Source organism: Orcinus orca, chromosome 8 (assembly GCF_937001465.1).
Source record: "Orcinus orca chromosome 8, mOrcOrc1.1, whole genome shotgun sequence".
NCBI lineage: Eukaryota > Metazoa > Chordata > Mammalia > Artiodactyla > Delphinidae > Orcinus > Orcinus orca.
This window is the reverse complement of record NC_064566.1, coordinates 54,792,059-54,817,692: the sequence shown is the minus strand read 5'-3', so window position 1 is coordinate 54,817,692 and position 25,634 is coordinate 54,792,059. Positions and strand designations below refer to the sequence as shown.

The following is a 25,634-nucleotide window of genomic DNA, read 5'->3' as shown; positions in this document are numbered from 1 at the left end:
AATGCAATAACCTCGTCTATCTTATACTTCATTATGCCCTAGTGCCTAGAACAGACCTGATGCATAGCAATAACAGCTAACATTCACTGGGTGTTTACTATATCCTGAGTACATCTATTGGGCTTTACATGTATTAAATTATTATTATTATTTTTTAAAAACAAAACCTACCAAATCACAGGTAGGGGATGATTTTCTTTTATAAATTTATTTATTTATTTTATTTCTGGCTGCGTTGGGTCTTCATTGCCGCTTGTGCACTTTATTTAGTTGTGGCGAGCAGGGACTACTCTTCGTTGCGGTGCTCAGGCTTCTCATTGTAGTGGCTTCTCTTGTTGCGGAGCATGGGCTCTAGGCATGTGGACTTCAGTTACTGTGGCTCGTGGGCTCTAGAGCGCAGGCTCAGTAGTTGTGGTGCATGGGCTTAGTTGCTCTGTGGCATGTGGGATCTTCCCGGATCAGGGCTCAAACCTGTGTCCCCTGCATTAGCAGGCGGATTCTTAACCACTGCGCTACGAGGGAACGCCTATATTAAATTACTTAGTTTTCATGTCAACTGTATTAGTTATTACTATTAGGTATTATTATCACCATTTTCTAGGTGATAAAACTGAGGCACACAGAAGGCTAGATTTTACATATTTGTACTCCAACCCAGGACACTTGACTCTGTGACCGTCACTACTTTTTTTTTTAAATTTAATAATATACTTGATTTAACCCAATATAACCTAAATATTTTCACTTTAACGTGTAATAAAATAAAAGGCATTAATATGATTTTTTTTGGTTTTGTTTTTTCTTCCCCCCCCCCCTTTTTTTTAACATCTTTATTAGAGTATAATTGCTTCACAATGGTTGTTAGTTTCTGCTGTATGACAAAGTGTATCAGCTATACGTATACATATATCCCCATATCCCCTCCATCTTGGGTCTCCCTCCCACCCTCCCTATCCCACCCCTCTAGGTGGTCACGAAGCACCGAGTTATTCCCCCTGTGCTATGCGGCTGCTTCCCACTAGCTATTTTACATTTGGTAATGTATATATGTCCACGCTACTTTCTCACTTCGTCCCAGCTTACCCTTCCCCTCCTCGTGTCCTCAAGTCCATTCTCTACGTCCGCGTCTTTATTCCTGTCCTGCCCCTAGGTTCTTCAGAACCAATTGTTTGTTTTTTTTTAGATTCCATATATATGTGTTAGCATATGGTGTTTGTTTTTCTCTTGCTGACTTCACTCTGTATGACAGGCTCTAGGTCCATCCACCTCACTACAAATAACTCAATTCCATTTCTTTTTATGGCTGAGTAATATTCCATTGTATATATGTGCCACATCTTCTTTATCCATTCATCTGTCAATGGACACTTAGGTTGCTTCCATGTCCTGGCTATTGTAAATAGTGCTGCAATGAACATTGAGGTGCATGTGTCTTTTTGAATTATGGTTTTCTCAGGGTATATGCCTAGTAGTGGGATTGCTGGGTCATATGGTAGTTCTATTTTTAGTTTTTTGAGGAAGCTCCTTACTGTTCTCCATAGTGGCTGTATCAATTTACATTCCCACCAGCAGTGCAAGAGGGTTCCCTCTTCTCCTCACCCTCTCCAGCATTTATTGTTTGTAGATTTTTTGATGATGGCCATTCTGACCAGTGTGAGGTGATACCTCATTGTAGTTTTGATTTGCATTTCTCTAATGATTAGTGATGTTGAGCATCCTTTCATGTGTTTGTGGGCAGCCTGTATGTCTTCTTTGGAGAAATGTCTGTTTACCTCTTCTGCCCATTTTTGGTTTGGGTTGTTTGTTTTTTTGATATTAAGCTGCATGAGCAGCTTTTATATTTTGGAGATTAATCCTTTGTCAGTTGCTTCATTTGCAAATATTTTCTCCCATTCTGAGGGTTGTCATTTGGTCTTGTTTATGGTTTCCTTTGCTGTGCAAAAGCTTTTAAGTTACATTAGGTCCCATTTGTTTATATTTGTTTTTATTTCCCTTTCTCTAGGAGGTGGGTCAAAAAGGATCTTGCTGTGATTTATGTCATAGAGTGTTCTACCTATGTTTTCCTCTAAGAGTTTTATAGTGTCTGGCCTTACATTTAGTTCTATAATCCATTTTGAGTTTATTATTGTGTATGGTGTTAGGGAGTACTCTAATTTCATTTACATGTAGCTGTCCAGTTTTCCCAGCACCACTTGTTGAAGAGGCTGACTTTTCTCCATTTTATATTCTTGCCTCCTTTATCAAAGATAAGGTGACCATATGTATGTGGGTTTACCTCTGGGCTTTCTATTCTGTTCCATTGATCTATATTTCTATTTTTGTGCAAGCGCCATACTGTCTTGATTACTGTAGCTTTGTAGTATAGTCTGAAGTCAGGGTGTCTGACTCCTCCAACTCCATTTTTCTTAAGATTGCTTTGGCTATTCAGGGTCTTTTGTGTTTCCATACAAATTGTGCGATTTTTTGTTCTAGTTCTATGAAAAATGCCATTGGTAGTTTGATAAGGATTACATTGAATCTGTAGTTTGTTTTGGGTAGTATAGTCATTTTCACAATCTTGATTCTTCCAATCCAAGAACATGATATATCTCTCCATCTGTTTGTATCATCTTTAATTTCTTTCATCAGTGTCTTACAGTTTTCGGCATACAGGTCTTTTGTCTCCTTAGGTAGGTTTATTCCTAGGTATTTTATTCTTCTTGTTGCAGTGGTAAATGGGAGTGTTTCATTAATTTCTCTTTCAGATTTTTCATCATTCGTGTATACGAATGCAAGAGATTTCTGTGCATTAATTTTGTATCCTGCTATCTTACCAAATTCATTGATTAGCTCTAGTAGTTTTTTGGTATCATCTTTAGGATCCCCTGTGTATAGTATCATGTCATCTGCAAACAGTGACAGTTTTACTTCATCTTTTCAGATTTGGATTCTTTTATTTCTTTTTCTTTTCTGATTGCTGTGGCTAACACTTCCAAAACTATGTTGAATAATAGTGGTGAGAGTGGGCAACCTTGTCTTGTTCCTGATCTTATTGGAAATGGTTTCAGTTTTTCAGCATTGAGAATGATGTTGGCTGTGGGTTTGTCATATATGGCCTTTATTATGTTGAGGTAGGTTCCCTCTGTTCCTACTTTCTGGAGAGTTTTTATCAGAAATGGGTGTTGAATTTTGTCGAAAGTTTTTTCTGCATCTATTGAGAAGATCATATGGTTTTTATTCTTCAATTTGTTAATGTGGTTTATCACATTGATTGATTTGTGTATATTGAAGAATCCTTGCATTCCTGAGATAAATGCCACTTGATCACGGTGTATGATCCTTTTGATGTGCTGTTGGATTCTGTTTGCTACTATTTTGTTGAGGATTTTTGCATCTATATTCATCAGTGATATTGACCTGTAGTTTTCTTTCTTTGTGACATCTTTGTCTGGTTTTGGTATCAGGACGATGGTGGCCTCGTAGAATGAGTTTGGGAGTGTTCATCCCTCTGCTGTATTTTGGAAGAGTTTGAGAAGGATGGGTGTTAGCTCTTCTCTAAATGTTTGATAGAATTGGCCTGTGAAGCCATCTGTCCTAGGCTTTTGTTTGTTGGAAGATTTTTTTTTTTTTTTTTTTTTTTTTTTGCGGTATGTGGGCCTCTCACTGTTGTGGCCTCTCCCATTGCGGAACACAGGCTCCGGACACGCAGGCCCAGCAGCCATGGCTCATGGGCCCAGCCGCTCCGCGGCATGTGGGATCTTCCCGGACCGGGGCACGAACCCGTGTCCCCTGCATCGGCAGGCGGACTCTCAACCACTGCGCCACCAGGGAAGCCCCTGTTGGAAGATTTTTAATGACAGTCTCAATTTCAGTGCTTGTGATTGGTCTGTTTATATTTTCTATTTCTCTTGGTTTAGTCAGAAGGTTATGCTTTTCTAAGAATTTTTCCGTTTCTTGCAGGTCGTCCATTTTATTGGCATACAGTTACTTTTAGTAATCTCTCATGACCGTTTGTATTTCTGCAGTATCAGTTGTTACTTCTCTTTTTTCATTTGGAATTCTGTTGATTTGAGTCTTTTCCCTTTTTTTCTTGTTGAGCCTGGCTAATTGTTCATCAATTTTTTTGTCTTCTGAAAGAACCAGCTTTTAGTTTTATTGATCTTTGCTATTGTTTCCTTCATTTCTTTTTCATTTATTTCTGATCTCATCTTTATGATTTCTTTCCTTCTGCTAACTTTAGGTTTTATTTTGTTCTTCTTCCTCTAATTGCTTTGGGTGTAAGTTTATGTTGTTTATGTGAGATGTTTCTTGTTTCTTGAGGGTAGGATTGTATTGCTATAAACTTCCCTCTTAGAACTGCTTTTGCTGCATCCCATAGGTTTTGGGTCATCATGTTTTCATTGTCATTTGTTTCTAGGTTTTTTTGATTTCCTCTGTGATCTTTTGGTTGTTTCGTAGTGTATTCTTTAGCCTCCATGTGTTTGTAATTTTTGCAGTTTTTTTTCCTATAATTGATAATAGTCTCATAGTGTATTGGTAGAAAAGATACTTGATATGATTTCAGTTTTCTTAAATTTACCAAAGCTTGATTTGTGACCCAAGGTAAGATCTATCCTGGAGAATCCATGAGCACTTAAGAAGAAAGTGTATTCTGTTGTTTTTGGATACAGTGTCTTATAAATATGAATTAAGTCCATGTTGTTTAATGTGTCATTTAAAGCTTGTGTTTCCTTATTTATTTTCATCTTGGATGATCTGTCCATGGGTGAAAGTGGGGTGTTAAAGTACCCTACAATTTTTGTGTTACTGTCGATTTCCCCTTTTATGGCTGGTAACGTTTGCCTTAGGTATTGAGGTGCTCCTATGTTGGGTGCATAAATATTTATAATTGTTATATCTTCTTCTTGGATTGATCCCTTGATCATTATGTAGTGTCCTTCTTTATCTCTTGGAATAGTCTTTATTTTGTTTTTATTTATTTATAAATTTATTTATTTTATTTATTTATTATTTTTGGCTCTGCTAGGTGTTCGTTGCTGTGTGCGGGCTTTCTCTAGTTTCCGTGAGCTGGGGCTACTCTTCGTTGCGGTGCATGGGCTTCTCATTGCAGTTGCTTCTCTTGCTGTGGAGCACAGGCTCTAGGCACAAGGGCTCAGTAATTGTCCTCATGGGCTCTAGAATGCAGGCTCAGTAGTTGTGGCACATGGGCTTAGTTGCTCTGCGGCATGTGGGATCTTCCTGGACCAGGGCTTGTACCCATGTACCCTGCATTGGCAGGTGGATTCGTAACCACTGCACCAGCAGGGAAGTCCAATAGTCTTTATTTTACAGTCTATTTTGTCTGATATGAGAATTGCTACTTGAGCTTTCTTTTGATTTCCATTTGCAGGGAATATCTTTTTCCATCCTCTCACTTTCAGTCTGTATGTGTCCCTAGGTCTGAAGTGGGTCTGTTATAGACAGCATATATATGGGTCTTGTTTTTGTATCCATTCAGCCCATCTTTTGGTTGGAGCATTTAATCCATTTACACTTAAGGTAATTATCGATATGTATGTTCCTATTACCATTTTCTTAATTGTTTTGGGTTTGTTATTGTAGGTCTTTTCCTTGTCTTGTGTTTCCTGCCTAGAGAAGTTCCTTTAGCATTTGTTGTAAAGCTGGTTTGGTGGTGCTGAATTCCCTTAGCTTTTGCTTGTCTGTAAAGGTTTTAATTTCTCTGTTGAATCTGAATGACATCTTTGCTGGGTAGAGTAATCTTGGTTGTAAATTTTTCTCTTTCATCACTTCATATATGTTCTGCCACACCCTTCTGGCTTGCAGATTTTCTGCTGAAAATTCACCTGTTAACCTTATGGGGATTCTCTTGTATGTTATTTGTTGCTTTTCCCTTGCTGCTTTTAATATTTTTTCTTTGTATTTAATGTTTGATAGTTTGATTAATATGTGCCTTGGATTTATCCTGTGTGGGTTCTTTGCACTTCCTGGGCTTGATTAACTATTTCCTTTCCCATATTAGGGAAGTTTTCAGCTATAATCTCTTCAAATATTTTCTCAGTCCCTTTCATTTTCTCTTCTTCTTCTGGAACCCCTATAATTTGAATTTTGGTGCATTTAATGTCCCAGAGGTCTCTGAGACTGTCCTCAATTCTTTTCATTCTTTTTTCTTTATTCTGCTCTGCTGTAGTTATTTCTACTATTTTATCTTCCAGGTCACTTAGCCGTTCTTCTGCCTCAGTTATTCTGCTATTGATTCCTTCTAGAGAATTTTTAATTTCATTTATTGTGTTGTTCATCATTGTTTGCTCTTTAGTTCTTCTAGGTCCTTGTTAAACATTTTTTGTATTTTTTCCATTCTATTTCCAAGATTTTGGATCATCTTTACTATCATTACTGTTATTATTATGATTATAATTATTCAATTGCCTGAATTCTTTTTCAGGTAGACTGCCTATTTACTCTTCATTTGTTTGGTCTGGTGGGTTTTCACCTTGCTCCTTCATCTGCTGTGTGTTTCTCTGTCTTCTCATTTTGCTTAACTTACTGTGTCTGGGGTCTGCTTTTCACAGGCTGCAGGTTCATAGTTCCTGTTGTTTTTGGTGTCTGCCCCCTGTGGGTAAGGTTGGTTCAGTGGGTTGTGTAGGCTTCCTGGTGGAGGGGACTGGTGCCTGTGTTCTGGTGGATGAGGTTGGATCTTGTCTTTATGGTGGGCAGGACCATGTCTGGTGATGTGTTTTTGGGTGTCTGTGAATTTATTATGATTTTAGGCAGCCTCTCTGCTAATGGGTGGGGTTGTGTTCCTGTCTTGCTAGTTGTTTGGCCTGGGATGTCCAGCATTGGAGCTAGCTGGTCATTCAGTGGAGCAGTGTCTTAGTGTTGAGACGGAATTATCTGGGAGATCTGTCGCCGATTGATATTACGAGGGGCCGGGAGGTCTCTAGTGGTCCAATGTCTTGAACTCGGCTCTTCCACCTCAGAGGCTCAGGCCTGACATGAGGCCGGAGCACCAAGACCCTGTCTGTCACATGGAGTTATCAAGATAGTGGTCATTGGCAAGTGAAACCACAAGAGAAGAGGCCCGTGCTATGCCTGGTCCCGCTGAGCAATTTTCAGACTTCAGCTCATTCTGGCAACAGGGCAACTGTGTCGATGACACAAAGCAGGACAGGGTCCATGAGGCGGGTGGCACTCATCTGTTGCGCGACCTGAGGGGCTGGTCAAAGCCCTCGGGGAAGGCGACAGCAACCAGGACTCCGGCCTCCTGTGGCTGCGGCGTCTTTGGGGTCTCCCTCCTGGTGTCAGGTCACTCTCATTCCTGCTTTGGCGGTGATGCCTTTACCCTCAGCTTCTTCGTTGGGCGAGTGTTCCCTGAGGCAACGTGTGAAAAGTGCAGGCCTCGCTTGACCCTCACTCTTTAAAAAAGAAAAACAACTTTCCCCCCAGCTTTTTTGAGATATAATTGGCACATAACATTCTATAATTTTAAGGTTTAAAATATGTTGATTTGATACATTTATAAATTGCAAAATGATTACCACCATAGTATTAGTTACCACCTTCATCCGGTAACATAGTTACCATTTTCTTTTTGTGGTGAGAACATTTGAGATACACTCTGTATCAAGTATATGATAGAGTATTATTAGCTGTAATCACCATGCTGTGCATTAGATCCCCACACTTGTTCATCTTATCACTGGAAGTTTATACCCTTTGAGCAATATCTCCCCCTAACTTCCATCCCCCAAGTCCTGGTAACCACCACTCTACTCTCCATGACCCTCAGTCTGAATTGCCATATTATGGTGCTCAACAGAGTTACTCTCTTCTTATGCAACATCACTTCTTACAACCAGTACCCACCCATCTTTTTTTCTTTCCTGAAGCTACAGCTTTCTCTTTAAAAAATGCTCCTTTGGAGAGTTAACTCTCTGCCAATTATATCTAGCATATAGTGCATCTTCCGGCTGAAAAGAATAGGACCTTTAAGTTCTTAACGTGGGATAAGAAAACAAGTCCACAAGAGTGACCAGTTTTTAAAAATAGAATGAATTCTACTCAGATTTTCTAGAAAAGATATATCTCGGCTGCATGACCGATTGTATTGTCAACCTGCCAATATAATATTTATGTATCTGGTGAAATCTTGGAGAAGCAATAGGGAAGGGAAGTCTATGATTTTACTTGATAGGAGGCCACACAGAGAAAAATAATAATAAACATCATTTACTTTTTGGGGGCCTATGATTATCTCATTTAATTTTTAAAAAAAATTTATTTATTTTTAACCCTTTGACCAACCTCATTCTTCCCAACCTAGTCCCTGGCAACCACCATTCTACTCTCCGTTTCTATGAGTTTGGCTTTTTTTTTTAAGCCAAACATATATATATATGTTTGGCTTAAAACATATACTTTAAGCCAAACATATACTTTTCCACATATAAATGAGATATTGCAGTATTTGTCCTTCTGTCTGACTTATTTCATTTAGTGTAATACCTTCAAGTTCCTCCATGTTGCAAATGGCAGGATTTCCATCTGTTTATGGTTGAATTAAAAAAAAAATGTGTGTGTTTGTGTGTGTGTGTGTGTCACATTTTCTTTATCCATTCATCCACTGACAGACACTTAGGTTGTTTCCATGTCTTGGCTATTGTAAACAATGCTGCGATAAACATTAGGGTGCAGATCTCTCTTCAAGATAGTGATTTCATTTCCTTCAGACATATCACCAGAAGTAGAAGTGCTGAATCATGTAATAGTTTTATTTTTAGTTTCTTGAAGAGCCTTCATACTGTTTTCCAAAGTGGCTGTACAATTTACATTTCCACCATCAGTGCACAAAGGTTCCCTTTTCTCTACATCCTCTCTATCACTTGTTATTTCCTGTCTTTTTGATGATAGCTGTTCTAACACATGTGAGGTGATATCTCATTGTGGCTTTGATTTGCATTTCCCTGATGATTAGAGTGTCGAGCATCATTTCATATACCTGTTGGCCATCTGTGTGTCTTCTTTGGAAAAATGTTCAGATCTCTGCCCATTTTAAAATCAAATTATTAGTCTTTTTGCTGTTGAGCTGTATGAGTTCCTTATATATTTTGGATTTTAACCCCTTATCTGATATATGGTTTGCAAATATTTTCTCCCATTCCACTGTTTGCCTTTTCATTTTGTTGATCATTTCTTTTGCTGAAGAAGCTTTTTAGTCTGATGTCCCACTTTGTTTTTGCTTTTGTCAGTTGTGTGTTTTGGTGTCATATCCAAAAAATTGTCGCCAAGACCAATGCCAACTAGCTTTGTCCTCGTGTGTTTTTCTTTTTCTAGGAGTTTTATGGTTTAAGGTCTTACATTTAAGTTTTTAATCCATTTCTAGTTAATTTTTGTGAATGGTGTAAAGATAGGGGTCCAATTTCATTCTTTTACATGTGACTATCCAGTTTTCCTAGCACCGTTTATTTGAAAAGACTATCCTTTCCCTGTTGAGTATTCTTGGCTCCCTCGTCAAATGTTAGTTGACCAAACGTGCCTGGGTTTATTTCCGTGCTCTTGGTTCTGTTCCATTGGTCTATGTGCCTGTTTTTATGCATTTAATCTTTAAGATGTCTTTCTGTGGTAGTTGGCATTTGCTTCATTTAAACTCAAGGAAACTGAGACAAAGAGAAATGTTTTGCCCTAGGTCACATGGCTAAAATGTATTCAAGTCATTTTGATTCCAAAGCCTCTGTCTTCAACTATATCACCTTACCGCCTGGTATGGCATGTGGAAATTGTTCCTAAACCTCAGTAAACTTCCCTGTTTCTCTTGTTCCCACATATAAAAATATAGGCATAGGTATATTTGGATTTACATTTATTATTTCCACATGGGGGAACATGTACTTTCATATAATTTTGTATTATAAACAACACCTTGTAAATTAATAATAACCCAGTAATTTAATTGCATTTATATTGAGAGTGTGTTGCAAGTTGTTTAAACAGCACCACTTCAGAGGCAGCTGCACACATCACCACAGAACTGTGAGTGCAAAAATGAAATTTAGAGAGATGATATTTACATCAGCTTCAGCAATGAGGGTATGGATGAGTCATGATTGAACCATGATGTATACATATCTTAAAGTCTAGTTATTAGAAAATTATAGGACAAAAATGCTGCTGGTGCAAATATGTGTCACTGCGTGTTCTCTAACACTTAACAACCTTAACAAACAAAAAGGAGGGAGCTAAACTAACAGTAATTTTAAATTAAAGAGGAAGAATATTAGCAATTGAAAATCACAACAAACTGAAGGCAATACTACAGTGAGGATTTAATACTCTGATAACAGAGAGTCCATTCCCCAAATTAAGAGCATTCCAGCTATCTGGGTGAGGTAATGCGCAGCAGGAGGCAAATCGGGGTTAAGATTGGCCTGGCAGACAGACTTCTTAGTGGAATACTGAATTTAGACTCTTTAATAAATTCTAGTAGCCGCCCAATTTTAGTTTATGAATATCACATTTTATTAATGGATAATTCACTTAGTAGGTGACCAATGAAAATGAAAGTTTATAAAATTTTGAATTTTGGAGTCATTTTGAGGCCCATCAGTAAGACTCACGTCCATCAGTAGATGCCAGCTCCTTTTTAAAGAATCCTTTACATAGGGGGAAAAGCAGAGAGGATTAGGGTCAGAAGAGGCTGGTCTTAAAAGGCTGGTCTTTCCAGGTCTGAGACCTTGAGCAAGAATCTTAGCTGGACTGAGCTTGAGAGTCTGCGAATCACTCAGTGGTGTGCTGGAACTGGCTCATATCGGTGTTGGAGAGCTCGTGGTTAAATTTCCAAGAATTCTGCAGGCCAGTTGTTAAGCCATTGGTAGCTTGATATCAGCAACAATGGGAGTATTACACTACAAAAATCAGCAAACACTACAAATGAGGGATTTTTTTTTACATGGTTTAAAAATTTTTTTATTGCGGTAAAATTGGTATGTAACATTATATAAGTTCGAGGTGCACATTTTAATTTAATATTTATATACACTAAAAAGTGATCTCCACAATAAGTCTAGTTACCACCTGTCACCATATTGCTTATCCCTTTCACCCATTTTTCCCATCCCTCAACTCCCAACACCTCCGTTAACCATCAGTCTGTTCTCTGTATCAGTGAGTTTTGTTTTGTTTTATTTGTTCATGCATTTTGGTCTTTAGATTCCACATATAAGTGGAATCATACAGCACGTGTCTTTCTCTGTCTGACTTATTTCACTTAGCATAATACCCTCAAGGTCCATCCATTTGTCAAAAATGGCAAGATGTCATTCTTTTTTATTCTTTTTTATGGCTGAGTAGTATTCCATATATATGGAATATATATATTCCATATATATAAAACAATTTCTTTATCACTTCATTCATCATTGGACATAGTTATTTCCATATCTTGGCTATTGTAAATAAAGCTGCAGTGAACATGGGGGCACATATATCTTTTCAAATTAGTGATTTCGTTTTCTTGGGAAAACTGGAATTGCTGGATCATACGGTAGTTCTATTTTTTTTGGGGGGGTGCTCTGGGTCTTCATTGCTGTGTGCAGGCTTTCTCTAGTTGTGGTGAGCGGGGGCTACTCTTTGCTGCAGTCCGTGGGCTTCTCATTGCGGTGGCTTCTTTTGTTGCAGAGCATGGGCTCTAGGTGCAGAGGCTTCAGTAGTTGCAGCAGGTGGGCTTCAGTAGTTGTGGCATGTGGCTCAGTAGTTGCAGCGCACATGCTCTAGGGCACACAGGCTTCAGTAGCTGTGGCGCACAGGCTTAGTTGCTCTGTGGCATGTGGGATCTTCCTGGACCAGGGATCGAACTCATGTCCCCTGCATTGGCAGGCAGATTCTTAACCACTTCACCACCAGGGAAGTCCTGGTAGTTCTATTTTTAATATTTTGAGGAATCTCCATAGTGGCTGCACCAGTTTACATTCCCACCAACAGTGCACAAGTGTTCTCTTTTCTCCATATCCTTTCTACCACTTGTTATTTCTTGTCTTTTTGATAATAGCCATTATAACAGTTGTGGTTTTGATTTGCATTTCCCTGATAATTAGTGATGTTGTACATCTTTTCATGTGCCTGTTGGCCATCTGTCTGTTTTCTTTGGAAGAATGTCTATTTATTATAGATTCTCCAAGTCAAGGACTCCCCCCAAACCCCCCAGAAAACTGGCTTACCAGCATACCATTGTTTCATTCTTCCCTTCCCTCCAAAATATCACCAAATTCTGCAAAGAGGAAATAATGATTCCTCTATGAGCATTAAATTGTTTTGATATTGAACCAAAGCTAGGTAATCAATAAATATTCATTTTGTAGGGTGGCTACTAGGCATGATCCCATTTAATTCCTTTACAGGTAGATGTTATTATCCTCAATGAGAATTACATTTTTGAAAATACCTGAGAACAAACTACTGATGCTCAAAACATTACATGAATTTCGCAGCTATTATATTGAGTGGAAGAAGCCGGACACAAAATAATACATACTGTATTATTTCATCTATATGAAATTTAAGAACTGATACAAGTTCAAGAACTGATGGAAGATTATAGAAGCCAGAAGAATGCTTATCTCCAGTGGGGAGGAGAGTGGTGACTGAGAAGGGGTGTGAAGGAAACATTTGAGTGCTGGAGTGTTTCTCTATTGTGATCCAGATAGGGGTTACACAGATGCATAAAGACGCAAAGATTCATCGCAATATACACTTAAGATGATTGCACTTTATCATAAAAGTAATTTTTACTTCAATAAAAAATTTAGTAAAAGGTATGTTACACTAAAAAGAAAAAGAAGAATCTGAGAAAGTATGTTTTATAAACTGGGAAGCACTTCAAAGTCTCTTTTACCTTAAAAATTTGAGATGCCTTTGACAACCTCCCTTCTCCTAGTTTCTCCCTCTCTGTGGCCACTCAGTCTCTCTAAGGTTCGGTTGGCTTTTCTCTGCCTGTTTTGTAAGCATTGTGTCCCCAGAGTTCTGTCCTTATAACTCTCCTCACTTTATGTACTATTGACAATCTCTGTAGCTCCAACTCCTGACACAATTTCCTAACCTCCAGGTCACACTCTTTTCTCCTCTGTACCCATACTCATTCATTGAACAACTACATACTGGGTTGTCTTTACTGGGTGTCTTATGCCAAGTACTGTTCTTGGCACTAGGCCATGTCAGTCAACGAAACAGAGATCTTTGCCTTCATGGAGCTTATGTGCCCAGGTCGCTCTCCCTGGGCCTACCAAGACTCAGATGTCCCAAATGATCTCATTATCTTCACCCCTTGATTCTCCCTAACCTCAAACTTGTTTTTCCCATGCATCTTCCGTCTCTGTGATTGCACTGTCATCCTCTCAGAAACTCGGAATCATCCCTGACCCCGCTTCAACAAATCACCATCGGCCGACTATTACATGTCCTGAATATCTCTCAGAACCCTCCACTTGTCTGTATTTGCACTGCCCTGCCCCATTCTCATTCTTTCCCATTTGACTTACTAACTGGTCTCTCTGCCTCCAGTCTTCTTCCTGCCTATCACTCTCCGTACAGCCGCTAGAATGATTATAAAATGCAAATCAGGACAAGTTGCTTTCTGCCTAAACCTGTCCAGTAAAAGTCTAAATTCCTTCCCTTGTTCTCATACTCTCAACTATCAGGATATAAGCATAGCTGCTGAAACCTGGGTTCACATCCCTGCTTACCAGCATAAACTTGGGCAAAATTGTTTTATCCTTCCCATGCCTTACTTCCCCATCTATAAAATGGGAATGATAATAGTACTGACGTCGAGTTGTTATGGGGATTAAATTTATTATTGCACACAAGGCACTAAGAACAGTACCTGGTCCTCAGTATATACTCAAGAAGGCTGGTTTTCTTTTAGACGGTGCTGTAATGTTTAAATAAGTTAAAACATCTAAGAGGCTTTGCACAGCACCCAGCCTGTCTTAAATACTCTGTAATGTCAATGTTGTTGCCTCTCTAGCCTTACTTCTTGCCCTTCTTCCACACAAACCTGACTCAGCCCTATGGGGCTGGCTATGGTTCTCTTTCTTACACGTCCCTTGGTTCCTCCCTTTCCTGTCTTTTTCCTGGATGTTTCCCACCGATCCTTCAAGTCTCTGCTCAGGCACCAGCCCCTGGCTGCCTCAGCCCAAGCTGGATTGGTGGCTCCTCCTCTGTCTCTCCGTCTTAGAACCTGTGCTTGCCTCTATTACAGAACGTAGTAATTGTTTATTTAAAACATACTAAGAAGCATCCAACAACAGATGAATGGCTAAGCAAAATGTGGTATATACATACAATGGGATGTTATTCCACCTTAAGAAGGAATGAAGTACATCATGGATGAACCTCGAAAACACTGTGCTAGGTAAAATAAGCCAGGATTTAGAGCCGAGATTAGAACAGTTAGGCTAAATTGCTCTAAATCCTGGCTTCACCAGGCTGTGTGACCTGGTGTAAGGTATACAGCTTCTCTATGTTTTCGTTTCTTCATCTGTAAAAATAGGTAAATTTCCTTTATAAAGTTGTTTGAAGTAATGTGTGTAGAATACTTGACATATAACCTGGATAATGGTAAGCGCTCAATAAGTGTTTTCCCTTATTATTGTTCAGTTGTGATCTCTTTGGGCACAAGGCTCTATGATCTCTGTCACAGTTCCTTGATATGGTTTCAGATTCCACATTGCAACCAACCTTGAAGAACATATTGCAACAGATTAAATGTAGAAGCAGATATAATCATCCAGTTGTGTTCCATTGATCTAGATAGTAAAAAGATTTTTAAAAAAATGCTACTCTTCTTTTTTTTTTTTTTTTTTTTCCCCCGTTGCGGAGCACAGGCTCCGGACGCGCAGGCTCAGCATCCATGGCTCACGGGCCCAGCCTCTCCGCGGCATGTGGGATCTTCCTGGACCGGGGCACGAACCCGTGTCCCCTGCATCGGCAGGCAGACTCTCAACCACTGCGCCACTAGGGAAGCCCCAATGCTACTCTTCTTGCTAGATTTTTTTTGTTTGAGTAAATATAGTTATTCTCTGTAAAACCTTTTCTTTATGTTAATGTAGAAAGGAATTACTAATGTTATTTTAAAATAAATTAGTAAGTATTTAAATTTTTCTCAGTTTTAATTTCTAATATGGTAAATGTTGATAGATAGAACCTATATAAACAATGTTCCTTGGATCCTCAGTAATTCTTAAGAGTGTAAAGGAGTCCAGAGACCAAAAAGATTGAAAACCACTGTCCTGCCTTGCAGTTGGATCCCTGCCACACCACCCAGGACAACTGGCCTCCAGTCTGTGCTTTAGCACTTCACAGGATGGGGAGGTCATCACCTCCTGGAGCAGCTGGTTTTATCTTTGGGCTACTCTGCCTCTTAGAAGGTTCTTGCAATGAGTCAAAAATCTTTGTTTTGGAGGCTCCCACTGACAGTTCTTAGACCCACCCCTTATTTTCACACATTGCAATTTGGAATCCTCTTTCAGGTCTGGAAGACAGTCATCAATTCCCCTTTGTGGTGGTCCCAGAGGGAATCACCCTATCCTTCGTGTGACTAAAGTGCACATGTATTTTTCTGAGTCAGCCAGTGATTTGTAGGAAGCATTGCCAAGCTAGATAGCTCACAACTGCTTTTCCAGGAACCAGAAGATTATCTCCAGTCCCACACTGAATTTGAGAAACTCATTTTGTTGTTGTTTTTACCAATAAATTAAAATTTTCCATTATAAATCACATATGTTTCTTAAGGAAAATAAAGTAGGGAAAAAGAGACTTAAGAATGGAAATGGGGTCATGGTTAGTGCTGACTTTCTTGTCTTGGCATCTAGCTCCCTTTCAGGCTTGCCCTGAATGCCATTTTTTTCAGCAATTCCTAAAGCAGTTATATGTACTATGCCTCCAGAGGTCTGCCAGGTTGACAGACTGCCTGCTGCCTGGTCAGTCCCCAGCCCTTTAAGGACAGCTGAGGAGGGGCACTCAGAGGAAACAGGAAGCTCTCAAGGAACGTGATTCTTGTACTACCTGAAGGTATTTTAGGCCAGATCTCTCCAGGCAAGGTGGGGTCAGAGGGGATAGACGCTTTACAACAACAGAGATTAGTAAATTTTTTCTGCATTTTTGGGAGGTAAAAAATGAAGTTCTTATGGAAATTCTACTTCTGGGAATCTATTCTAAGGAAATGGTGAGAGATTTAAATGGTGTTATGTGTCTATCATTATTCATAAAACTTGGAAACAAGCTAAATATTCTACAATAAATGTTCAGTTTAAAAACTATCTATAAGGGAATAGGGGTTATATGGGAAATCTCTGTACTTTTCCCTCAATTTTGCTGTGAACCTAAAACTGCTCTAAAAAAATGAAAATCTTAAAAAAGAAACCTGTCTATGTGCTTGTATATTCTGTGCTGGTTAATAATAAATTACATTTACAAAATCTTTTTAATGATGTGGGAAAATTCTCAACATAGAGTGTTAGTTGCTTAATATATGACTAGTATATAGTTTTTATGTAAATATTTGTTGACTGAAAATTGAAAAAAGCAGATAAGAAACTATACAAACAGTACGGTTTTGATTGTATAAATATTTTTGTTACAGAGTGAAAAAAATGGATGACACCAATGTATCTCACATGGAGGAAACTGTCTTTATGAAAACTCTTTGAAATGCCCTGCAGACACAGATGTCAGCAGATGCCCAGCTCAGACAAGGGGAAGCTGTTTTGCATGAAACAAAGAGAGGAACATGGTTTATTGCTTGTGAAAAGGAGGGGGAAGAAAGAAGGTATTGGTCAACACTCTTGCAATTGCAAATGACAGAAATTTAACTCAATGTGGCTTAAGGGAAAACCCAGATATCTAGTTAGACATGGTTGGATTCAGGAAGTCAAACTTTGTCATCCATATCTGCGTTTTCTCTCCATCTCTTGATTTTGTTTTCCTTTGTCTTGATTCACTCTCAAGCAGACTCTTCACTTGTGCTGGCAAAGATGGGCACTAGCAATGCTAGGCTGACCTTTCTACCAGCTCAGTGACCCCAGGGGTAAGAGTCCTTCACTCACCAAGAGTTCTCTCAAGTCTATCCCTGAGTAGCAGTCTGGCCGGGGAGATGGAATGTACGGATTATGTGGGTTTCGTCACTTGTTTGGATCACTGGAATAGGCTGGGGTCAGCCCTGCTCAAGTCATGTAGAAGTTCCAAAAATAATTTGCAGAGTTCCTGGCATGGAGCTTCTAGAACCCTTGGAATTTCCTGAGTGACTAAAGTGTCTTTATTATTCATGAGTCCCTTGGATCACTCCTGAGTTTATGCTAATGAGGGCACTCATGGTGGGACCCTGCATAGCTTCAAGATTGAGACTGGTCACCAGAAAGACCAACCACTGATTAGAAGGTTGGGACTTTGAGCCAGCCCAACCTCCAGGGAGGGAAGAAGGATTGAGTTCAAGTGCATGGTCCATGATTTAATCAGTGAAACTCCAATAAACCTTTGGACAGCAAAGCTCAGTGGAGGTTCCTTGTTGGTGAACTCATGTTGGGAAGATGAGGTGCCCTCGTCCCATGGGGAGAGGGCACAGAAGCTCTGTGTTCAGGACCTTCCAGACCTTGCCCTATGTGTCTCTTCATTTGGCTGGTCTGATTTGTATCCTTTAAAACTCTAATTGTAAGTATAGTGCTATCCTCAGTTTTGTGTCATTCTGCTGCATTATAGAACCTGAGCGGGGTTGGAGGAACCCTCTGGATTTGTAGCCAGTTGGTTGGGAGTATGGGTGGCCTGGGCCCCTACTTGCTCCTGGTGTCTGGAGTGGGGGCAGTCTTGTTGGAGACTGTGCCCTTACAGCTGTGGAGTCTGACAATAACTCTGGTTGCTTAGTGTCAGAATTGAAATTGCAGCACAACAGATGACGTCAGAATAGTTGGGGTTGAAACAGAATAGGATTGAGTCTGGATCCATGCACTGCAGAACAGTGGAAGAGGTGTGGAGCCAGGAGCCTAGAGGCCAGGTGGTTATGATAACAGAAGATCACTGGGAAGAAACTGAAATCTTGAAGAGGGCTTTGGATTTTCACAGGATAAGGAGTTGGAGAGAAGAGGAGTTTAAGCCAATTTTATCTCAACCTTTCAGCAGAGGAGGGTCCCCAACTGAACTGAGTTACATACATTCATCTTTGCTATAAGAATCTGTGTTCACTTTTATGAAGTGATTACAACTTTTCCAAGTGAACAAAGTTCTTTCACTCACTCATGGTCAGACTCACTTATCTTACACATGTGCATTCAAAGACCTTCCAGTCACTCTCAGAGCCAGGTGTAGAAGCAGAGAATGGAAGTGCTGGCTGATGCAGGATAGTGGATTTGCAAGGCGAGTGCAAGAAAAAGTCAAGAGGGCAAGATACATCAACGAGGATGTGTCTGTTCTGTCTGTAAAAGCCCCAAATGCCAGAAAGTTCAGTGGTGTGTGTGTGTGTGTGTGTGTGTGTGGTGGCAGCACATATCAACTCAATGTTTTAGGGAGCAGTATGAACTCAGGACCATATCAGCTCACATAAATTAACATTCCCACTTCTGGCTGGTTTGATGAATACTCCTGGTTCATAAGTCAATGTGTGAGTTTCCCCATAGAGCAGGCCCTCCACAAAAACATGTAAAATACCGTATTGTATTTTCCTCACAAATAATCACTGAGAATGGTTGAGTCTTATTCCCTTTGTCTTTTGTTTTTAAACTAGGGTTAATAATAAAATAAACTTTAGGTTTTTTTTGTTTTTTCTAATTTATTTTATTTTTGGCTGCGTTGGACCTTCCTTGCTGCACACAGGCTTTCTCTAGTTGTGGTGAGTGGGACTACTCTTCACTGCGGTGTGTGGACTTCTCATTGCGGTGGCTTCTCTTGTGGAGCACGGGCTCTAGGTGCGTGGGCTTCAGTAGTTGTGGCTCGCGGGTTCTAGAGCACAGTAGCTGTGCACAGGCTTAGTTGCTCCGTGGCATGTGGGATCTTCCCAGACCAGGGCTCGAACCCGTGTCCCCTGCATTGGCAGGCAGATTCTGAACCACTGTACCCCCAGGGAAGCCCTAGTTTAGTTTTAATAAGCCATTGTCACAATCAGGATCATAAACATATCCGTCACCCCCAGAGTTTTTGGTGCCCTTTGTGATCTCCCTCCCACTCTTTCTCCCAAACCCAGACAACAACTGATCTCCTTTCTGTCACTATAGATTTGTTCACATTTTCTAGAATATTTTAGCAATGGAATCATATGCTATATATTCTTTTTTTATGTGGCTTCTTTCACTCAGCATAATTTGTTGAGATTCATAACTTGTTCATTCTTTTTTATTGCTGGGTAGTATTCCATTGTATGAATATACCTCAATTTGTTTATCCATTCACTTGTTGATGAACATTGGTACAATTTCATAAGTTTTGATATACATATACACACGTGGAGCCATTGCTCCAACCAAGATACCCATCACCACCAAAAGTTTATCTCCAGTGTTTGGCTATTACAAATAAAACTACTATGAATATTCATGTAAGAGAACTTCTATGGATATAGCTTTCATATGTTTTCTCTTTAGTAAGTATCTAAGATTAGAATTATTACATCATTTGGTAGGTATACCTTTAACTTTTTAAGACACTTCCAAACTGTTTTTTAAGAAACTGTTTTCTAACCTAGTATACATCACCACTCTTCTAAATTCTCGCCAACACATGGTTTGGTAAGTCTTTTTAATATTTTACATTCTAAAAAGTATATTGTATTTTATCATGGTTTTAACTTGCATTTCCATAATGGCTAATGATATTGAGCAACTTTTCATATGTTGTTAAGAGTTCCTTTCTTTTTCCTGTTCTTTATATGTATATATTAACCCTTTACTATATGGGGAAAAATGCTTCTCCAAATTTTTGCTCATTACTGAAATTTCATATTGATGGCTAATAATTTCTATTATAATTAATGTAATAACTATGGTATTTTCTAATGGAAAAGTAGGTCTAAGCTTGATATTATAATAATATTGATAGTGAACTCCAACCTTTAGATGACTCTAAATTTTGTCATTTTATGAATAAAAGGTGAAAAGTTCTGAAGCAACTGAGAATTTAGCAGCAGTTGCAGTATTGATGTTAGCCATTTTCTTATTTTTTGGAAGCTCTGAAAATCAGTGTGATCTGACTCTGCAATGAGTTTGGGAACTGCTTTGCCCAAAATCAGAGTGATTTTTGTAAAAGCTAAAACATTTATTTCAGCTCAACATGGTGGCCTCTGAGAATACATTTAGCAGAGAACATCAACTAATGCAATCTTACTATATTTTCAGAGACTCTGAATGTTCATCTTTAAATGGAATATTCTCTTTGTATTAGGGGACTTGCATAAGTTGCATTTATAGTCACCCTGGGCATAAATTCAGTGTGTAAAATCTGGCTCAATCTTCCCATTCCAGATGAGGAAACTGGGGCCCTGGGAAGTAGAGATTTGCCCAAGGGAATCTGGTGAGATAGTGGCAGTGAGCACAGTTTAGGTAAGGTGGGCAATGCTCTCTATCCTGTCTCTTCTCTGAGTGAGATCAACAGTGAGTAAATTATAAGACCATAGAAAGTGAGTGCTGAAAGGAGAATTAGAGACCACTCAGTCTACTCCTCTTATTGTAAAGTGAGAAAACTGAGGCCTGTGGCAGGGGAGCAGCATGTCCAAGGCCATGCATAGCAAGTTTATCACATAATTGAGACTGAAAGTTGGGTCTCCTGATGCTTAGTTTTCAGGATGGCTGAGCAGGTCTGCTGCCTCTCCAGTGAATGAAGGGCCAGAGTCCGGGACTTCGCACAAAACTTTGATGGGATTTGGAAGATTTCCTTGTGGAGGTGACAAGCACTCGAGTTGTCTTTATAGCCCCAGTAATAAGATGATGGCATCATCCATATTCCCTCTACCAATGACTCTTCCATGGCAACGTAGCTGAGACTGAGGCTAAAGGGCCAAAAAGGTAAGGATGCTCTCCTTAGCAGATGAAAAGTCATGCATGTGTCTCTTTCTGTGCATCATTCATTTGGCCGCCCATTTTTCCATCCCTTCATCCATCCACACACCATTCAACAAAACCTACTCTGGCCATTATCCTTGCCATTGAGGAGCTCCCTGACTCTTGGGACAGGCAGACATGTAAACAATGAATTAAGATACAAAATGTAATAAAGAAATAACTAAAGGGACTTCCCTGGTGGCGCAGTGGTTAAGAATCCGCTTGCCAATGCAGGGGACATGAGTTCGAGCCCTGGTCCGGGAAGATCCCACATGCCATGGAGCAACTAAGCCCGTGCGCCACAACTATTGAGCCTGCGTTCTAGAGCCCACAAGCCACAACTACTGAGCCCGCGTGCCACAACTACTGAAGCTCACGAGACTAGAGCCCGTGCTCCGCAACAAGAGAAGCCACCGCAATGAGAAGCCTGCGCATGGCACCCAAGAGTAGCCCCCGCTCACTGCAACTAGAGAAAGCCTGTGCACAATGAAGACCCAACACAGACAAAAATAAATTAATTAATTAAAAAGAAAGAACTAAAGATTCATTGGAAAACCTAAGAGGTAGTACCTAATCCATCTAGGGTAGAAGAAAGAAGAGAGGGCGAGAAAAGTCTTCCCAGAGGTGTTAGCATGTGTTGAGTCTAGAAAGATGAGCAGGAAATATTCAGATGAAGAACAGAAAGCAGGAAATGCATTCCGAGATGAGGGAACAGCCTGAGCAAAGATACCTCTAAAATTGTATGAATAATATCACCATTTATTTTAAAAGTATGTGTGTTTGGGCTTCCCTGGTGGCGCAGTGGTTGAGAGTCCGCCTGCCGATGCAGGGGACACAGGTTCGTGCCCCGGTCCGGGAAGATCCCACATGCCACGGAGTGGCTAAGCCCGTGAGCCATGGCTGCTGAGCCTGTGCGTCCGGAGCAACGGGAGAGGCCACAACAGTGAGAGGCCCACTTACCGCAAAAAAAAAAAAAAAAAAGTATATGTGTTTACATGTATATGATATAAAAGGGGTTATACACTAAAATGTTAATAATAGCTATTTATGGTGGGATTATAGGTGACCTTATAGAATTTCATTTTTAATTTTCATCATTTTTTAAAAAAATAAATTTATTTATTTTACTTATTTATTTTTGGCTGCACTGGGTCTTCATTGCTGCTCGCGGGCTTTCTCTAGTTGCAGCAAGTGGGAGCTACTCTTCATTGTGGTGCGCGGGCTTCTCATTGCGGTGGCTTCTCTTGTTGCAGAGCATGGGCTCTAGGCACGCGGGCTTCCGTAGTTGTGGCACGTGGGCTCAGTAGTTGTAGCTCGCAGGCTCCAGAGCGCAGGCTCAGCAGCTGTGGCGCATGGGCCCAGCTGCTCCGTGGCATGTGGGATCTTCCCAGACCAGGGCTCAAACCCACGTCCCCTGCATTGGCAGGCGGGCTCTCAACCACTGTGCCACCATGGAAGCCCTTCATCCATTTTTATTATTTTTTTTTCCAGTAGTGAATGCGTGTCACTTGTGAAATAAAATAATAATAAAAGTTTAAAAAACTTTAAAACCTTTTTCAGAGGAGCTGTTCTTCCTTTGTTATTGAAAGTTCCATATGTGGAACATAGAAAAGTGGTACAGATGAACCTGTTTGCAAGGTAGAAACAGAGACAGAGACGTAGAGAACAAACATATGGACACCAAGGGAGGAACGAGGAGGTGAGATGAATTGAGAGATTAGGATTGACATACATACACTAATATGTATAAAATAGATAACTAATGAGAACCTGCTGTATAACACAGGGAACTCTACTCAATGCTCTGTGGTGACCTAAATGGGAAGGAAATCCAAAAAAGAGTGGATATATATATACATATAACTGATTCACTTCACTGTACAGCAGAAAGTAACACACCACTGCAAAACAACTATGCCCCAATTTAAAAAAAAAAAAAAAAGGAAGTCCCAAAGTCATGAAGTTGTTTGTCAGAAAAAGCTTTCAGCCAGGTTTGGAAATCTTTGTTTCACATAAAGCTTTCAGAAAAGATTTTATACTAGATTTCTATGTATACACAAAAATTTCCTACAATTTGAAGAGGCAGAAAAATTCCCAAGCAAGGGTGTTGAAACACAGCTATTCCTTCAGACATTTATTTAACAAATATATATCATGTATCCCTTTGAAGGCCCACAGATGAGTCAGGCAAGGAGACCCCTTCAAAGATAGGCCATATAGACAAAAATGAGCATAAGACAAGATAGACAAGGCCAAGGACTGGGAGAGAGGTCAGCTGTGGGAGAGATGAGAGTCAGAGAAAGAACGATCATGGGCTTTCATAGATCACCACAACTATTCCCCCCAGCATTATTTAAAATGATAGCAAGGGCTTCCCTGGTGGTGCAGTTGTTAAGAATCTGCCTGCCAATGCAGGGGACACGGGTTCGAGCCCTGGTCCTGTAAGATCCCACATGCCACAGAGCAACTAAGCCCGGGCCCCACAACTACTGAGCCTGTGCTCTAGAGCCCATGAGCCACAACTACTGAGCCCGCCCGCCTGGAACCCGTGCTCCACAACAAGAGAAGCCACTGCAATAAGCCCACACACCACAATGAAGAGTAGCCCCCACTTGCTGCAACTAGAGAAAGCCCACGTGCAGCAACGAAGACCCAATGCAGCCAAAAATAAACAAATAAAATGAATAAAATCTATCTTTAAAAAAAGAGAGTAAATAAATAAATAAAATGATAGCAAACACCTACAACATTCAAAGTGTGAATTGCAACCCATTAGTGGGTCATGAAATCAGTTTAAATTGTCAAGCTAGAACTTTTTATTTTTCATGTTATGTAAGTTATTTATTCATTTATTATTATGGTATAATTGACATATAACATTATATTAGTTTCAGGTATACAACACAATGTATTTGTATATGCTGTGAAATGATACATGTATAATGATATTTGTATATGGTGTGAAATGTATTTGTATATGTTGTAGTATTTGTATATGTTGTGAAATGATCACCACAATAAGTCTAGTTAACATCCATCCCCATATGTAGTTATACATTTTTTTTCTTGTATTGAGGACTTCTAAGATTTACTCTCTCATCAACTTTCAAATATACAATACAGTGTTATTAACCACAGTCATCAGGCTGTATATTATACCTCACGACTTAATTTATTCTATAATTGGAAGTTTGTACCTTTTGACCCCCTTCACCTGTTTCACCACCTCCTACCCCACACATTTGGTATTTTTTTTTAATAAACTTTTTCTTTTGGAGTAACTTCAGATCTACAGATAAGTTGCAAAGATACTTCAGAAAGTTTCTACATATTTTCACCCAGCTTCCCCTAAAATGTTGACATCTTACATAACCATGGCACATTTACCAAAACTGAGAGATTAACATTGGTACAATATTATTAACTAAACTATAGATTTTACTTGGCTTGCACCTGTTTTTCACTAATGTTTTTTCTGTTCCGGAATCCAACCCTGGATTATATTTAAGAGACTAGTAAAAAGTGAAATTCGATAGAATACAATACAAAATATCAGGGTACATTGCTCAGATTAAGGATAAGTACTGTTTTATAAAACTTGTTTCCATTACATGTATAAATTGTAGTTTTACTGAAGGTGGCAGCTGAAAAAAGTAACAAAAGAGAGAGACACAGTCTTAGAAGACACCAAATAATTAAGCATGCTTACCATTATGGGGATTAATATTCTAGTGAGAAGCAAAACAAAACACTTGAATACAACAATGTGAACACTAGTGCAAAGTCAGAAAATGCAAAATAACACAGGACTGTAGGACTAACAGTCAGAGGACAGAGCAAGGTAGAGATCCTTTTGTTCTCATACTGATGGCTGAACAGCCTTGTCCTTTGGAACAGAGCATAACGGGCCCCGTACATGTTGTTGAGTTGGATGGAATTCTTGGATCAAGCAGCTGAATGGGCTGCATCACAGGAACACACTACACACAGTACTGGAGCCCAGTACCACTCTCCCCATGCCCTTCTCTTAGGCCTGGCTTTGTCCCTAGTGAACTAATTAATGGTTATAAAAGCAGTTGGTAAAATGCAGTTGGTATATGCACTTTGAATGAGTCACTTTCTCTTCTGGGCCTCGGTTTCCTCATCTGTGAAATGGGGACATGACTCTTGCCATGGCTCCTTCACAGGGCTGTTGAGAGAATCAAGGGAGAAGAAAAGTGTTTTGTAAATTGTTAAGGGCTATACAGATCTATGTAAAAATTATGATTTCAGATATAAATTTTCATTGGTATTATTGTTCTTTGGGCAGTAAACATTTTGAGAACAAGGATTATATTACTTATCTTCATAACCCTAGGGCCTATTACCATGCCTAGGCCCTCATGGCAGACTCATCTCTATGGAGACATAAGGACCTGGGCACACCTTCCCCTCCACGGACTTGCAGATGTTCACTCAATTCCCAAATGCATATCACCCCCGACTTGTTCCTCTACCCAGCAGGGCAGAGTCAAGCTAGATTAACTCTTACTGACCCTGCAGATTTGGGTCTCAGCATGGATCTTTCTACCTACCTGGAGAATCAGGAGA

At 39.8% G+C, this 25,634-nt stretch overlaps 1 long non-coding RNA gene across 4 annotated transcripts in view; it reads left to right on the top strand.

Moving 5' to 3' along the window:
• The window catches only part of LOC117196585 (uncharacterized), a 90,325-nt gene that overhangs the window by 58,568 nt on the left and 6,123 nt on the right, over window positions 1-25,634 (top strand). For 2 of the 4 annotated variants that reach the window (XR_007478839.1, XR_007478838.1), the window contains one exon: window positions 16,610-21,008. This is a non-coding gene — a long non-coding RNA (uncharacterized LOC117196585). The remainder of the gene's footprint in view (window positions 1-16,609; window positions 21,009-25,634) is intronic. The other 2 variants (XR_004476831.2, XR_004476833.2) reach the window with 2 other exon arrangements.